General features: G+C 38.0%; 1 protein-coding gene across 9 annotated transcripts in view; it reads right to left on the reverse strand.

The window, feature by feature from the left end:
- Positions 1 to 14481, reverse strand: part of FBXO34 (F-box protein 34) — a 94667-nt gene that overhangs the window by 40152 nt on the left and 40034 nt on the right. Inside the window, exon 2 of one of the 9 annotated variants that reach the window (XM_082386525.1) lies at positions 3387 to 3474. The exons of 7 other annotated variants lie outside the window; for them this stretch is intronic. The gene's annotated coding sequence lies outside the window, so the exon portion shown is untranslated. Of the gene's footprint in view, positions 1 to 3386; positions 3475 to 3541; positions 4691 to 14481 lie in introns of those variants that run through there. One more of the 9 variants, XM_082386526.1, reaches the window with a different exon arrangement.

Here is a 14481-nt window from a genome sequence, read left to right on the forward strand (position 1 = left end):
ACGAAGACCCAACACAGCCAAAAATTAATTAATTAATTAATTAATTTAAAAAAAAAAAGAATCCTCCCCTCTGGCCAGTTTAAAAAAAAAAAAAAAGAAATGTTGCAAGCTGTCTCAGCAAAAGGTCAAGTATACTAGGTTTACAATACTTTGGGGACTGGTACAAGGGACATAAGGCATCATTTTTAAGGCCTCTGTGGATAATATCCTTCTGATACGCCTTATATTACAAGAGGACCAGATATTGCTAATAAGTATAATCCATTTTTTGACAACTTGAATAGAAAAAGCAAAAAGCCCATATCAGCCTGTTCTTACAAGTCTTGTTTTCAAGATTCTTTGACTGTGGAAACCCCATGTCCTAAAAATCTTTGAACGAAGAAATTTCAAAGCCACCCTTGGTCATTTTCTCTGTGTCCATTTTTTTTTTCATTCCTTGGTTTTGACAAAAGATGACTAAAAAGAGGACACAATATTAATAGTTAACCCAAAGGAAAAACATTTGAGTGAATCATATTAGAGATATTTTTAATTGTGATTTAATCTGCACTGGTTTCTTTTTACAGTTGACATGTTCCCATTTTTATCACACCCATCTGCTATTTCAACAGCAACCCAGTTTTAGCAAAAGTTAAAGACCATGACTATACATAAAAATTTTTTAAGCTTTCTCATCTTAAAACTCATTTTTTAAAAGTGTCCACTAAGTGAAGGGAGGCAGGAAAAATAATAAAAACCCTGCTGGTAACCTTGGCAAACAATTCACCCTACCATTTAGCTTAGGGGCATTTCAAAGATGTGAGAGGTGTGGCAGCAGCTCCAGGTTATACCACTACCTTAGGGCTAACTGCTTTATCATCTAGGGCTGAGAAAAGGAGCTCCTCTGAGGTTGCTGGTTAAGCAGGCAATCACTATCACCTAGACAAAGTCCACTGCCTGAATGAGCTTTTATTAAAGGTACCATAATGCTACCACTATTCTCCCCAAACCATACCAACAAAGTCCCTCATTTTTAGATTTCCTATTTCAAATGCATGCTGTGGGCAATGCCAAGGAAAATGGAGGTCAGTTTCTGAGGAAGAGATTATGGCAAGCATGACAGTTAGGACCTGCACACCCCAAGACAGTCCCAATTTCATAGTATTTTATTGTTTTCACATAAGATGCCTTGTTAAATATGTTATTCAAGATGATTTAATAGTCGTACTCATGGAAGATTTTTTAATAAGAATAAAGTTCAGGGCTTCCCTGGTGGCGCAGTGGTTAAGAATCCGCCTGCCAATGCAGGGGACACGGGTTCGAGCCCTGGTCTGGGATCCCACATGCCGTGGAGCAGCTAAGCCCGTGCGCCAACTACTGAGCCTGTGCTCTAGAGCCTGTGAGCCACAACTACTGAAGCCCACGCGCCTAGAGCCCGCGCTCTGAGTCAAGAGAAGCCACCGCAATGAGAAGCCTGCACACCCCAACTAAGAGTAGCCCCTGCTCGCCGCAACTAGAGAAAGCCCTAGCGCAGCAACAAAGACCCAACTCAGACAAAAAAATAGATAAATAAATGAATAAATAAATAAATTTATCTAAAAAAAAAAAGAATAAAGTTCAAAGCCCAGAAAAAAAGTCTTTTCAGACTCTCTGTAGAGAGCATATAATCATATGGAAAAAACCTGGCCTAATAACCCTGAGCCATCCTGAGAAAAAGAAGCATTTCTTCCCAGGCAGGAGATCACCAGAAATTACAACGGATTTAAAAAACAAAAATTAACAAATAACAACCAAAACCCCCCCCCAGCCATTAGCACATTAAAAGTGTCTGACCTGTATCTCATAAACAGAGGGGGAAAAACTCTAATTAAAACACGAGAGAAGCCACCACAATGAGAGAAAGCCCGTGCGTAGCAATGAAGACCTAAGGCAACCATCCATCCATCCATCCACCCATCCATCAATCAATCAATAGACAAAGGAGAACTTAATGGACTATGAGGTGGCCTGGTGTGAAATTAAGGGTAATGAGAGTCTAACCAACCCAAACACATCAAATCTAATGGGGAAAGCGAGACACTAAATTTGAGCAAAAGAAGTTAAGAATGGAGACAAAGTCACAAGATTGGAAGACTCACTAGATGAGTGAGCAATAAATGTCTGCTGCAGAGTGGATGAGGTGACCAGGTTGCCAGATCCAGCCACTTGGGCAACTGGAATGGCTACAGAATCTGAGACAACTAGGTACTATGGTTCCAATTCTCTGTAATACCAACGTATGTGACCTGAAACTGCTCTGTATTTCCTTATGTCCCCACACATGCATATCAAAAACTAACAGCAGGTCATCTGGTTCAACATCTACTTACAGATGGTTACTTCTTCCTTTATGAAAATGAAAAGTATTCTAGAATCAGTAGAATTTTTTCCTGACTGCATTTATGTATGATTTGCAAACCAACAGGAGACTGGCTAAGCCTGCTGAGAACTCCTTTAAACTGTTGAATCTATTTACCTATTTTTTTCAAGAATTAGATCCAAGACTTCTGGGTAAGGATGGTGGACTAAACACATAGCTATTCACTGATCCTTCCCCAAACACCAAGGGATAATTTTTTTTAAAGATATAAACCCACAGAGATGAAGAGATCTGAAGATTACAGCCACAAATTTTTGAAAGCTGGAAAATAAATGATTAAAAGGTAGAGGACCCAAAGACCCAAGAAAACTGAATCTTAAGGTAAGGTTCCGGGAATACTTCTCCAAAAGGCTCAGCAGGGATAAATGGGAAGAATTAACAGAAAATCTTTCTGAAACGCAATTCTCAGATTCCCTTTAACTCTCTCAGGCAGGCAGACAAATGCCCTTCCTTCACCCTTGCAAGACTGAAGGTAATCTAAGGAGGTTTATAAATAAACAGAGGTTTATATGGACTAGGAATCACCAGGTAAGGTGAAGGCAGTTTAAGTTAACATATGTACTAGATTCCAGTCCATAGTGTGTTGGTAAATAAATGTTTAACAACTGGCTGGGGTTTGGGGGGTGGGAGGACAAGTGTAGTTATTTGTAATGTTTGCTGTTTACTAGTATAGCTGCTTCAAGCTACCAAATGATGTCACTGAATGCAGAGTTCAGAAGAGATGTCTATTACTACATAGTATTCCCACCATATAGATAGACTGTACATACTCTCAAGAGCATCCACAATAAAAAAAAAAGTAATACAATACATCGAAAGTGGTGGGGGTTTAGTACTTATTAATTTTTAATATAACATTTAATTATAAATCTGCATAACCTTTAATAATTGTTGTATGTAGCAACTCACTCGCAAAGTTCCTGAAAATTTAACAATTGTCTCTGATGTGCTAGTACTAGCCACTGACCCCAGCCCCCTCTATCAATACCTTTCCCAAAAGGCTGACAGCCAGGCCTTTACTTCCAAGCAGTGGAGATTAGAAGAGATGTCTCTGGGGAATATGACCAGTGATTAGTCTACAAGGAAAAATATAAAGATACTGAAAAGTTCCCAAACTAAATTTGACCAGACAGATCATCCTACCTCAAAGCTCACAACTGGTAAGTCCTACTTGCATGTTCAGAGCTTGCAGTCAGCTTCTTAGGATCCCACTTTTAAATATTAGCAAACAGCCAAGAGTTGTTAGACATCTCTAGTATGAAAAATAGAAACAGAAACAGAAAAAGAAAGCTGAGAGAGAGACTAGGGTCAGCTTCATAGGCGTGTGACCTGGGCAGTCACATAACACCCTGTACTTGGAAGAGCTCCATGTTAGGTTTGACGCTATGCTCTTGCTGTCTTGGAATGCTTTAATAATGTTAAACAAGGGGTCCCACATTTTCACTCTGTACTCAGCCCTACAAAGTACATAGCTAGTCCTGATAGAGACTATGTAGGCAGAAGAAAATTCTGGGGAGACAAACACCATTAATATTTTCAGAAACATAAGACAAAATATTACAAACATGAAGCCAGAAGAGTATGCTAAAAAAAAAAAAAAAAGACAAAACAGAGAGAGTCAGAAAGTGATCACAAGCATGCTGTCTTGGTAATTAAAAATGTAATAGCTGAAATGAAAAACTCAATAGAATAGCATAAGAATTCTGGAAGATTAGTCCAGGAGGTCCAATATCTGAAAAATAAGAGTTCAAGAGGGGATAGAAAGGAAAAAAGGGAGAAAGTCATCAACAAAACAGTTCCCAGATTGAAAGGGTTCATCAAATGCTCAGCACGATGAAGGGAACCAAACTCACACTAAGGTACATTATTGTGCAATTTTAAACACTTAGAAATAAAAGAACTGATCATATAATCACGAACTTAATGGCTTTCAGCTTCAAGAGCAATGCAGTAAACATGGAAGAAATTAGAAAACAATGAAGTCATGCCTTGAAGATCTGCAAGCTAGAATTCTATAGCCAGCCAAACAAACAATTAAGAGTAAGGACAGAGTAAGACATATTCAGTCATTCAAGGTCTCAGAGGTGATTAAAAATCAAACTCCCATAAATCTTTCTCAGGCAACTACTGGAGAATACATTCTGACAAAGTAAGACACAGGAAGATATGAGATCTAGAAAACAAGAAATCCAACACACAGAGGCAAAGAGTAACCCCAAGATGCTGGTGAAGGGAAGTCCCAGGATAAGAAGTATGCATAAAAACAGTGGGCAACCAGTCCAGATGGGAGCACACCTTCAGGAAGATGGAAAGCTAATGGAACACCAGAAGTGTCAGAATCCTGAAAGGGAAGTTGGGCAAGTTGCAATTTGAACTATAAAAGGAGTTAATATAAAAGTAGGCAACAAAGAAAAATATAAATTCTAGGGAAAACCAAAAGTTGTATAGAAAAGTAAAAGTGTTCACAGATTACTACATGGCTTAACTGTGAATAGCACATTCACTCTTTTTTTTTTTTAAAGGTGCGTGTGTATATGTGTGTGTGTGTGTGTGTGTGTGTGTGTATATATATATATACTTTTTTTTTTTTTGGCTGCGCCAGGTCTTAGTTGTGGCACACGAGGTCTTTGTTGCCACATGTAGGATCTAGTTCCCTGATCAGGGATCGAACCCGAGCCCCCTGCATTGGGAGTACAGAGTCTTAACCACTGAACCACCAAGCGCAGAGTCTTAACCACTGGACCACTACTGGACCACCTCCAGTATTCAGTGTAAACACTGAATACTGATCTAAGCAGTTATGAACACCTATACCAGGAGAGGAAAACAGAAACGGTACCTGAGGATGTGGAAAAAGAACTAAATCCTCATCTGCCATAATGGGAAATCAAGAGATAATACCTGAAGCTGAAAAATTAAGAAATCAGAATACAAGAATGCTATTAAGAATGACAAGGTTCAGAACTTGCTACCTCAAAATAACGGTGCCTTGGCATAGTGAATATTTTAAGCTGAAGAAATCTGAGAAAGGACAGGTGCAGGAAGGACTCTCTGACCTTCTCTTCTACCCTGAAGCAGATCCTAAGACCCTCATGTGAGAGATGCCCTCCCTATACCTGGAGGAAGGGAGGATCCTCATTTCTGAAGCTGGAAGGACAAAGAGAGAAATTCAAAGTAACTGGCCTTATTTCCCCAGTTTACTAACTTTAGCTCATGTTATTTTGTCCTATCACATTCTTCCATGACTTTCTACTCTTTCAAACCCAATATAAAAGTGCTCAAGCTAAACCACTTCTTCAGGTCTACATTTCCTCAAGAAGACTCCCATGTTACACAAAACCTATATTAAATAAATTTGTATGCTTTTCCTTTGTTAGTATGTCTCTTGTCAGTCCATTTACAGGGCCCTAGCTAGAGAACCTAGGAGTAGAGTAGGAAGAAGAATTTTTACTCCCCTGCAAGAACAAAGAGGTAAGAATCAGCTATAAGAAATTAAAGTGTTTGCCTCTAGAGAGGGAGAAGTGGGGGATGAAGTGGGAGAACTGTTGCTTTTCAAAACAAGTCTTACAGAGCTATTGAATCTTTAAACTATGCACATTTAACACTTTGATAGAAAAAAATACAAAATAAAAACATGAGAAAAACTAGCAGAAGTTCAGTTTGATTTAGTTCATGATTCCTTTTTCAGATTGCAAGTTTTCCCAACAAGAAATTTTTCTCCTTTCATTTGCTGTATTTCCAATTTTTCTACAACATTTACTACTTGCACAATAAAAAGTTAATAATCATCTTACAGATACTCCAACTATTATTTAGGGATATTCCTGTATCATATGATACCCAACCTGGCCCAGCTCGGGGAAAAGGTGGTAGCTTATCTCCCAGGAGTTACCACAGCAGTTCACACCAAATGACTCCCTATCTCACAATGGGTTTCCCTCTGCAAGCCTACATTCTTTCAAAACACTATAAAAAAGACTTTCCATTTAACCCTGTGAGAAATTCAAATAATAAACACAACAAACTCTAGAGTGTGCCTTTAAGGGCAACAAATTCAATTTCTTTCACATCTTTATTATTCCAGACACTAAATTAAAAGCTTTCAGTACATGTAAATTACAAGATACCTTATTTAAACACAACTGGATAGCATTTAGCATTTGTTTTTATTCTTTCCTTATATAGCTGTCAGGTTGACTCTTATCTAGCTAGTAAAGTTATTATAGTCAGTTTACAAAACACAGTTCAGATAAGTAAATGCTGTCACATCCTCTGTGCACCTCCAGATTGAACGATGATGGTGGTCCTGGTCAGCATAGGATATTTAAGGAGGAATTTGCTTAGCACAGAGAACTGAGCCTATCTGTAGACAGATGTAGTCCAGCTCAAGCAGCTACACATGTTTTCACTTATTCCTTTAAGAGTGATTTGATTTGTTTGGATTTGGTATAGAATCATTTCTGGATTTAAGGAAAACTAAACAAGGTTTTACAGCTTGTTATGTTGGCAGGCAGGTAGCCATGAAGAAATCCTAATCTAAAAAAGATTCCTTTTGCACTTAAAATTGAGGTGGGACAGACATACCTGAAGGCATGGTCTACATTTCTCATCTTCATTCTGCCTAATCATGGCAAAGATTATTTTGTCTTCATTATTAATTAGTAAACCCTAGCCTAGGTAATGTGGCCTGTAGGATCATGAACACTCCTTACACACGTATACCTAATGCCAGAAAAACATGCCTCTGACATAAAAAAAAAAAAAAGCCTTAAATTTTTCTCAGACTGGCAACAAAAACAAGCTGCTACCAGAAGAATTCCTTTTTTTGTCACAGTGAAATTAAACTTTGCCAATATACACAAAGAACATACTTCCAGATTAGTGGCTGTTAACCAGCTTAATCTTAGGACACTCAAAACTTCATGTTCACACTAGAGTGCTTTAGGTAAATAATACGCATCTCTTCCAGCTTCCAGATAGCTCTCGGCCTTAGGAAAGTTCATCTGGTTTCTTGCCACCTCCATCCATCCCCATCTAACCCTCCCCCCAAAAGCAGCTCTTTTTGTCACATTTTGTTTTCTGAAAGGCTTGTTTTTTCCATTCTAAGTTTTCCCAAACTATTTCAGGGTTCTGACAATTCTGCCAGTGACTAAGTCTCCTCCTGGGAATAGCCTCATTATCACCATTGAAAACAGTCACTCCTAATACTGACTGATAAGAATCTGGAAACTCTTTGTAACTTCAGGAATGCAAATCCCACCCTACCCAATCTAAAGATAAATGTATTACAAATGGAATAACGACTCACCACAGGACAGAACTCTAGCAGTCTTTGTGTTCCAATTAAGCTATTGAGTTTTGTGTATAATCCTAATTCTTACTAATATGAAGAATTTACTATTTCCTTTCTCATAACCAATTAATACGTAAATTACTAAGAGTCAAGCAAGCACAAAAGAAAAATGGGAAAAAAAAAAAAATCACCACACACACTCAACACAAAAGCTCAGCAGCAAATGCCCGAATGTTTTTAAGGTGATACAGCCTTCCAACTGATCATCTGTTTCAGAAATATTTTGTGCAGTACATGTGTTGTGCGGGTAACTTTTGTTTTTGGCAAGCTAGTCCTCCTGGCTTGGAAAATCAACAGCAGATAACCTAAAATAAAAGGTCTTTTCCTATATCCCTCAAATGGAACAACTATTTAGAAACTTAATTCTTGCAAAAAAAGATATCCAAAACAGAGATGATCATGTATTTCTATCATCACCATTTTGCGTCTATCTAGCTTGCTCAGTATTCATGGAAAGTTACATAATCATAGTCCATTCATTCCGGAAACGTGAGAGAGCAATGCAGAGATGATTCCCCCAACCACACACAGCCCCCCGAAAAAGCAATGTCCAAAAGTTCTTTCACATCGACCAGAATCAACATGGGCCATTTTGTAGTCACAGTGGAGAACGTGTAGCTCAGGGGTATATAACCTTTTTCGTGCCACAAACTTCTTTGGCAGTGTGCAAACACTATAGACTCTGGAATTATTTTTTAAAGCGAAAATACATACACTGAGAAAACCGATTATACGGTTATCAAAATATTTAAAACTCATATAGTATTCAATACACTTCTTGTTTAATATATAAAATAGTGAGCTCTAATGACAAGTCTATTAACTACCATAATTTCCAAATTATGACCAATATAAATGATATTTTCAAGGTATCTATAACAACTACAATGTAATATAAAAATATCTGACTGTCAATTGATGACAAAGTCACAGGGACTGCTGACTGGCTGTGGTTTGAAGCAAATGGTACATTTCAGTTAGAGATTAGTGAAAACAAGAATCTAACATTTTTCTCATTCAAGCTCATAGATCGCTGAGGCTTTTAAAGTACGCTCATTCTGGAGCATTTAAAGAGGCATTTAGGGACTCCCCTGGCGGTTAAGACTTTGCCCTTTCAATGCAGGGAGTGCAGGTCGGATCCCTGGTCAAGGAACTAAGATCCCACATGTCGTGCTCAGTGTGGGGCCGCTCCCCCTCCCCCCGCCCCCGAAAAAGAGTCACTTAGAGATCACTTGGTTCAACCTCTTCATTTAAAAGATAAGGGAACTAAGGAGGAATTGATGACACTGCTTGCCTGAAGTATCTTCGTTCCAAATCACCGAGTTCTATTTAAACCACTGTTTTCTCCTGAAAACCTGAATCTCACATCTAGACATACTTAGCACTTACTTCAAACTTGCATCTCAGTTTCATCATCTGTAAAATAAAGATAATAATCCAACTTTGGAAGAATCTTAATGTGAAAACCAAATTTAAAAATCCATGTTAAAATACTATAGCAGTACCTTTAAAGGTAAGGCTAATTATCAATTAATTCCATGAGAAATCAAAGGCAAGTTATTCTTGTTCCTTAGTACACCTTAAATATCATCAAATTCTGATTTATTTACAACATTAAATATTTTATGCTATCAAGTGGATTTCCCAAAAGACAAACTGACCCTAGAAATAAGCCACTTTGAAACCGTGCACCTCAGATTGGGACTCAAACCCAGCCAAAACCCAGTCTTCCAACTGAGATCACACACCTGGTTTCAGGACTTAATGAAGCTCGGGTTCTTGATGTCTCATCACAGAAAGAATTCAGTGAGAGACAAAGTGATAGGTAAGAAGTGGATTCATTTAGAGACAAACACACTCCACAAACAGAGTGTGGGCCATCTCAGAAGGTGAGAGTGGCACCAGGGTATGTGGTTGTCAGTTTTTATAGGGGTGGGTAATTTCATAGGCTAATGAGTGGGAGGAGTATTCTAGCTATTTCGGGAAGGGGTGGGGATTTCCAGGAATTCAGCCACTGCCCACTTTTTGATCCTTATGGTCGGCCTTGGAACTGTCATGGCGCCTGTGGGTGTGTCATTTAGCTTGCTGACGCGTTACAGTGAACATATACTGAGGCTCAAGGTTTAGTGGAAGTCGACTTGTCCACCATCTTGGACCAATTTGGTTCTAATCAGTTTGTCATGTCCTCGGGCTATGTCATTCTTTTAAAGGTTGTGCCCTGCCCCCCTCCCTCCTGTTTCAATGTCACTTGATAAAATTATTTAAAATAGAATAAAGTGTGACACAAATAATATCCTCAATTCATGGTCAGTGCAGAATCTCTCAGCAATCTAAAAGAAAGCCAATCAAATAGCCAGTAATTTTTTTCCATGTTTAGAAAGAAATTCCACAGTAAAGATGGTATTACTGTGCTTTGAAAAAGGAAGGGAATTAAAACCAAAGGCCATTCCCAAATTTCTAAACCAGACAAAAGCAAACAAACATTTGGAAGACAACAGTCACACAAAATAATTTAAGCTCATATTTAAGTATGCAAGTGGGGGGAAAAAAATGCCAATAGAGGCAAGGCTACTCAACTTCTTCCCACACATTTTGTTTTGCTTGCCTCCACAAAAAGAATTCAAAGTGGTCGACTGTAGACATGTCAAAGTTATATGCAAACATTTTAGTTGACTAGGAACAATATACAGAAAATACAGTAGGTAGTCCTGGAAACACAAAAGGCTCACAGTCCAAAGCAGATTTGTTAAACACTAGGGGCAGAAAAAAGAACCATTATCTGTCATGCCCTCCTGTCACACCCGTTTATTTGTAGTCATAGCTGCAAGCTGTTTTAAAGACAATGGCAATGTTATTAAGGGTACCTTCATGCTGTGCCAAAGCACATATACAGAGCAATTCAGAACAATCAGTCTTACTTTCATAAGAGCAAAGGTTGCAGCCAAATGAAATGGGTGGATACCATATTAAACAATCTTGGAATTAGCTAATAGGATATGGGAAAAAATGATCATAATGCCGATGCTTAAGTTCCCTTCCTCCTTCACACAATAAAAATTTTTACTATTTGAAAAGCACTAGTCGAGAAAGGTTCCATTTACTAAGATGTAAATATGGCCTTTTTTTAGGCACAAAGATGCTTATTATTTCCTTGTATAATCTGTAAACTTAAAATATATGCACGGGATACTAGATTTGACATATAATTTTCAAAAGGATACTATGTAGAAACAACTATAGTAGAAAGCTTTAAACATAGGCACTGCAATGCTAGAGAAAACCAGGTGTTTCACAAACATTTAATGAAAATGGAAACTGAATGAAGGCAATAAGTAACATAAAACCTAATGCTTGGTTTGTTGTGGTTATTCTACTGCTCTATTCCTCAGGAAACAAATTATTCTCCCACTGGTTTTCCTGACTCCGTTTTCCTAACCATAATGAAGTTCAAAACATTAAGCAATTGTTTTTGAAAATCTGGTAATCACATAACTTCATGGCTTACTTTCAAGCACAGTATAAGCTAATTGTTTTTACATGATTGGGAAGAGGACTATGTATTATATACATGCACACATATTTAAGTAGGCCTTTCAGCTAGAATGTAAAATTTATCTGATAAAACAATGAGCTACTCTGTACTACTAGACTACACAGGTTTAAAATGCGGCACTTTATCTGTCATTGTGGCATGTCAATATTTTAAGCAATGTATTCAATCTAAATTAATTACAATAGTTGACGCTCTGTTAACTGGCTTCAAGGCAAAAATCAGAAAAGGGACAAAAAAGAGCTTAAACAATGATATGACCATAATTACATAAACATAACTTTATACACAAACATAGTACTATTAGTAGTAAAATGGAAAGAAAATGAGGGATAAAATTCAGTGAAAACTTTTATACAACAATTTTAATAGGTTGCTTTTAAGACCCATATTTATGAAATATTATGTTCAGATACAATTCTAATGCATTAATTAGAACTTCTATTTTAGGCTAATAGCTAGTACGAGAGAGCTACTGCTCAAACTAAACTGAAAGGGGAGTGTCTTCTCAGACACGCTGTTTTTAAAAGACCCCACAGAGTTTAAGCTCTTCTTGGGCAGCTCCTCAATAGGTTCAGTATCTACTGCCCTATTTTGCTCTAAGAATAGGAAACATTTATGAAAATTTCTGCCAAAAATCACAAGGTAGATAAAACCCATATTTTTAACAAATCTTTTTAAAATGTGTATTTTGAAAACCAGCCTCACACAGAGCTCCAAACCTAGAAAAAAGATTACAATAAAAATAGGTTGGGATGGTACTTCCCTGGTGGTCCAGTGGTTAAGACTCCACGCTCCCAATGCAGGGGGCCCAGGTTCGATCCCTGGTCAGGGAACTAGATCCCGCATGCCGCAAGTAAAAGATCCCACATGCCGCAACAAAGATCCCGTATGCCTCAACTAAGACCTGGCACAGCTAAATAAATAAATATTTTTTTAAAAAAAGGTTGGGGACTTCCCTGGTGGTCCAGTGGTTAAGACTCTGCGCTTCCACTGCAGGGGGCACCGGTCCGATCCCTAGTTGGGAAACTAAGATCCCGCATGCCGCCCGACACGGCCAAAAAAGAAAATAAATAAAAATTTTAAAAAAAGAAAAAAAAAAGTTGGCCACCGGGACTTCCCTGGCAGTGCAGTGGATAAGACTCTGCACTCCCAATTCAGGGGGCCTGGGTTCAATCCCTGGTCAGGGAACTAGATCCCACATGCATGCCACAACTATGAGTTCACATGCCACAACTAAAGAGCTGGCGAGCCACAACTAAAGGAGCCCTGGAGCTGCAACTTAGGAGCCCACATGCTGCAGCTAAGGAGCCCACCTGCCGCAACTAAGGAGCCTGCCTGCCGCAAATAAGACCTGGTGCAACTAAATAAATAAATAAATAAATAAAAGGTTGGCCACCTAAATTATTTGTTATTTACAGTGACTTTAGGCAAAATCATTTATCATTAAGACTGAGGCCATACTTTTAAACTTATCCTGTAAATTCGGTGAGAACGATGCAAGAAGTTTAGCAGTTACCCAAAGCACTGCAAAAAGCAAAACAGAGGTACATCTCATGTTTCCAAATGGCATTCCAAAAAACTGCCCAAAGCAAGTATAATGCTGTAAATCTTTTCTGAATTATTTATTATAAATAATAAATTATTTTTAAAGCAAAATAAGAAAATATAAATGAATTCAATCTGTTTTATGTATTTGGAACCTACTTAAAGGTCAAAAGAAAAAACAGCTTAATTGAACAGAACATAGAAAACTAATAAATCATTCATTTCAATCAAATCCTCATCTCACCCTCACTACTTTGAAGTACAGGAACTCTGCTAATCGCTTGACATTTGTGGAAGCTTCAGTTTGGGATATTTTGTTTTGTGCTTTTGTTTTGCAATAAAACTGACTGCTATGGATCAAAGAAAAATCATATGAAAACATAAAATTATTCAAGTTCACAATAAAATAAAGTGGTGGGAGAGTATAAGGAAATTGAAATACAGAAGAATTCATTGAAAGATTCCAGCCCCACTCCCCAAAATGACTTGAAATTATGTCTAATTAATACCCAAACTTGTATATTCTGAAAGATATTTTCATGGATGAGAATGACAGTGATGGTATTAAGGAAACTCAGGGCTGGTGTTTCAAGAATTAGAGATGATCTGCTATTCCCAATATAAAAAGTACAGCACTCAATTCTGGAAAGTCTTTTTAAATTTTTAAATGGTAGAATGGAGGTTACCATAGTAAAAGCTAAAATCACAAGCATAAACATAAACCTATAGCCAATTTTATTAGAATTGAGACATATACTAACTCATTAAACAATTTCATCACTTTACCAGCAGACATGTCACTGTAACTAAGCAATAAATCCAAATACTATTCTTTCCTTTGTGCATCCTTAGAAGGTATCAGATGGCTTGATTTATTTTCCGATGTAAAATCCTAAATCTGTTTAATGCATACAAACACATACACATTTTTTATAAACACTCACTACTGAGACCTTCTTAAACCCACATTAAAAAAAAAAAAAGGGGGTCTTCACTGGTGGCGCAGTGGTTAAGAATCTGCCTGCCAATGCAGGGCACATGGGTTCGAGCCCTGGTCTGGGAAGATCCCACATGCCGCGGAGCAACTAGGCCCGTGAGCCACAACTGCTGAGCCTGCGCGTCTAGAGCCTGTGCTCTGCAACAAGAGAGGCCGCCATAGTGAGAGGCCCGCGCACCGCGATGAAGAGTGGCCCCCGCTTGCCGCAACTGGAGGAAGCCCTCGCACAGAAACGAAGACCCAACACAGCCAAAAATAAATTAATTAATTAATTAATTTAAAAAAAAAAAAAAAAGTTAGATGAGATGGTATTTCCGTCCATGATTTAGCTTAATCCTAAGAATATTCCTCCAGGATTCTGTCCAAAATCTAGCAATATACCTACATTTGGTTAATGCACCAGTTCAAGATACCTTTCATTTTAAAGTTACTTTATAACACCAATCCACTAAAAAACAGAAACTAAAAACGGATTTTATAGTCTAAGGTATAAAATCACTCATTATCAAAGTGTCAGTTCTTCCTCCTCAAAAGATTAAGTATGCAGGGGCTTCCCTGGTGGTGCAGTGGTTAAGGATCCGCCTGCCAATGCAGGGGACACAGGTTCAAGCCCTGGTCCGGGAAGATCCCACATG

The sequence above is a fragment of the Balaenoptera borealis genome (genome assembly GCF_965194805.1).
Source record: "Balaenoptera borealis genome assembly, chromosome: 3".
Classification (NCBI taxonomy): Eukaryota; Metazoa; Chordata; class Mammalia; order Artiodactyla; family Balaenopteridae; genus Balaenoptera; species Balaenoptera borealis.